This window comes from Gavialis gangeticus, unplaced genomic scaffold (assembly GCF_001723915.1).
Source record: "Gavialis gangeticus isolate Ggan-Ray unplaced genomic scaffold, GavGan_comp1, whole genome shotgun sequence".
In the NCBI taxonomy this organism is placed as follows: Eukaryota; Metazoa; Chordata; order Crocodylia; family Gavialidae; genus Gavialis; species Gavialis gangeticus.
Window position 1 is genome coordinate 51375158 of NW_017728997.1, and position 3396 is coordinate 51378553.

The 3396-nt window shown below is 44.3% G+C and overlaps 1 protein-coding gene across 3 annotated transcripts in view; it reads right to left on the reverse strand.

Annotated features, from left to right (window-relative positions):
• Window positions 1-3396, reverse strand: part of PRKCD (protein kinase C delta) — a 201247-nt gene that overhangs the window by 152347 nt on the left and 45504 nt on the right. The gene's annotated exons all lie outside the window — the stretch shown is intronic.

The window sequence follows — 3396 nt, forward strand, 5'->3', positions numbered from 1 at the left end:
AGTTCCCCAGCCTGTAGGTATGCTGCTGGTTCTTCCTCCAGGCCTTGGGTTGGATCTGATTCTCAGGCCAGGTAGCAGTATGGATCTTGTGGGGGTGTCACTGCATAGAGCCACATTAAAGTAGCATGGAGACAGAGGCATGCATTGGTGTGGAGCCAGGGAAATGCAGCAGCATGGAGCTCCGGCTGGGCAGTGGCACAAAGCTGGGGGTATGTGTACAGCCTTGTTCATGTAGCAGCACAGAGCTGGAGGCCAGAGTATGCAATTGTGTGGATGTGGACAGGATTATGGGTGGTAGCCCCCTGGCTCCACGCTGCTGCCCAAATATGGCTCTGTGCAGCTGCATGCCCCCACCTCTGCGCCACTGCCCAGCCAAAGCTCCATGCTGCTGCACATCTCTGGCTCTGCACTGACCCCATGGGCCCCGACTCTGTGCTGCCTGGATGTGGATTCATGCCACTGCATGCCCTCAGTTCCATGCTACTGCCTGCCAACGTGGAACTACAGCCAGTCAGTAGTGCTAAGGGCATGTGGCAGTGTGGAGCCAAGGATGCTCACTTCTTGTAACTCAACAGCGAGCTGGATGCAACAATTCCACAAACCAGATCCAGCCTGTGGGCCATATGTTTTACACCCCTCCCCTAACACTACCATTATGTATGTAAAAAGCTTCTTTTAACAGATCTCATCAGTTCCCATGCGTACTTGTCAGGGTTCTTAAGTTCTTCATGCATACTTGGTCACATCAATATTCTAACCTACTAGGTCTGAAAGTGATACAGATTATAGCACCATATGAAGTTGTTAGGGAAGGGATAAGATAGACAGGGTGGCGGAGATAAGAGGCTGCTAGGGTAAAGTCCGAGATGGTTGGAAAAAGGCAAATATTGTGGCCATCTTGAAGAAAGGAAGGGAGAAGGAGGATCTAGGGAATTCTAGACCAGTCTGACCTTGATACCTGAAAAGATCATGGAGCAGATCCTCAAGATATCTATTGTGAAGCATCTAGAGGAAAACAGGATGATCAGAAACAGCCAGCATGGAATCTTCAAGAGCAAGTCACGTCTGACCAACCTAATTTCCTTCTATGAAAAGGTGACAGGCTCCAGGGATGCGGGAGAGCAGTAGATGCAATATACTTTGACTTTAGCAAGGCTCTAGAAACTGTCGCCTATGACATTCTCATTAACAACCTAAGGAAGGACAGATTACCTGAAAATACTGTAAGATGGATACATAGTTGGCTGGATCACCATGTTCAGTGAGTAGTAAATCAATGGCTCAATGTCTAGTTGGGAGGAGGTATTAAGTGGGATTCCCCAAGGGTTTGTCCTGGGTCAAGTATTGTTTAACATCTTCATTAATGATTTAGATGATGGGACTGGGTGCATGCTAAACAAATTTGCAGACAAAACTAAGTGGGGTGGAGTTGCACATTACTCCAGAGAGTAGGGTTTGTGATCTAGAATGACATGAACAGACTAGAGAAATGGTCTGTAAATCAATCAGATGAGATTCAAGAAGTGAAAAGTCCAGAAATTGAGACAAAAAAATTGCATGCACAAATACAAACTGGAGAATGACTGACTAGGCTACAGTACTTCAAAGAAAGTCTTGTGAGTTATAGTAGACCATAAGCTGAATATGAGCGAGCAGCATACTCTTGTTGCAAAGAAAGCCAACAGCATAGTCGGTTGTATTAACAGGAGTGTCACTTGCAAATCAAGGGAAGCCATTCTTCTGCTCTATTCAGCACTGGTGAGGCCTCACATACAGTACAGTGATCATTTTCAGTCTCACACTTCAAAAAGGATGTGGACAGATTGGAGACAGTCCAGCATGACTAATGAGGAAAGGCTGAAAACTTTCAGGCAAGGACTCTGACACGCCCATGGCTGGGAGCAGTAGTCAGCTGATCTGTACTCCCAGCTTCAGGGGCACATGGAGCCCTTGACTCTAATGCACCATGAAGGCTAGGACCCCTGATTAGCTGATGCCTACCTACACATGCAAGTTAAGGCATGGGAACCAGCCAAAATTATTACACAAAATATGCAACAACAAAATGTGTAATAACTTTGTGACTTGTTCCTTATTTTATTCCACAATTAATTTATTTAATATACGTGATTAGGTTAGTACTTAAGATGTGATTTACTGGTTAATCATGCCTGATAGTGACCAAGACCTGAAAAAGTACATTATAATTCAGCACGACTGCTCTCATGTGTTAAATGCACAAAATCAGGATGTCATTAAAATTGTTTTGCTTAGTCTTCCCTGCTTTGTCCTAAAGTTTCATCTATTACTAGATACAACCTGTAAGACTTTTGAAAAAGTGCCCTTCCATTTAAAGAAACCAATTAATACTGCAAGTTCCCTTCTGGTCTCAGTGACTCCAGCTCAAATGCATTCTCTTTAAACTTGTAAAAAATATTTTTCTAAATGCCAGCTCTGCAGGACTCTGAATATTCACAAGGAATAGAGCTTACAGGACTTTTTAAAATCACAAACACGCTTTACTTCTTCAAAGTAAGCTCATAATTTACATCTCTGCACAGTTATGCAAACTGTAGATGTCTGCAGCAGCAGAACTGGACTCTTTTCTACACCCCTTGCCTTACCAACTCACTCCTGCTACCCTCTTGTGTGCAAAGGCCCCTCCACTCCTGACATGCTAAGCAAAACTTTAAATACATCTCTAAAAGCATGCCACTTGTTAACGTAGTTATTTACCTACAGGCTGTTAAATTGTAATTAATTATTTTCAGATTCTCCAGGGCTTTGTATGCTTAAATTGCCTTACCTTTTATATTGTAAAGTGTGAAGGGCAGGGCCCATGTCTTCATCTGTCTCATATATCACCACTACTTACATTAATACACTTTGCATGTTGGCCGGGAAGCTCTCCACTTCTTGAAACCGGCTGATCCAAGAAGTCTTTATAGGGTTTCTCTGTAACACATTTACCTCTCTGACTCCCCAGCACAGTCCTCTAACAACTATACCACAGATCAGGCACTACGAAGGTCTTCTCTCTTATCCTTCTTTGGAAGTGAAGTCACAGACCCTTTAATGTACTATATTTGGATAATAGGTGATGCATAAGTGCTGCCAGTGGGGGGCACAACTCCATGCCACACTGTCGCTGGTGGGTGTTGGGTCCAGCCAGGCTGCAGCCCCATGCTCCATTATTGGCACAGAAATCTGAGGGGGCACATCCCGCCCCGCTCCTTTGACACATCACCAATGATTTGGATAAAATAAATGGAGAGCAGTACCACAGAAACATTGTCTTCATACAGACATTTGGAGAGGTCAGGGTCAGATCAAGTTAAAAATCGCCACCTGATCTAAGGTAAGTCAGAATGGGAGGAGTTAGTAAGGGGGGGGGGG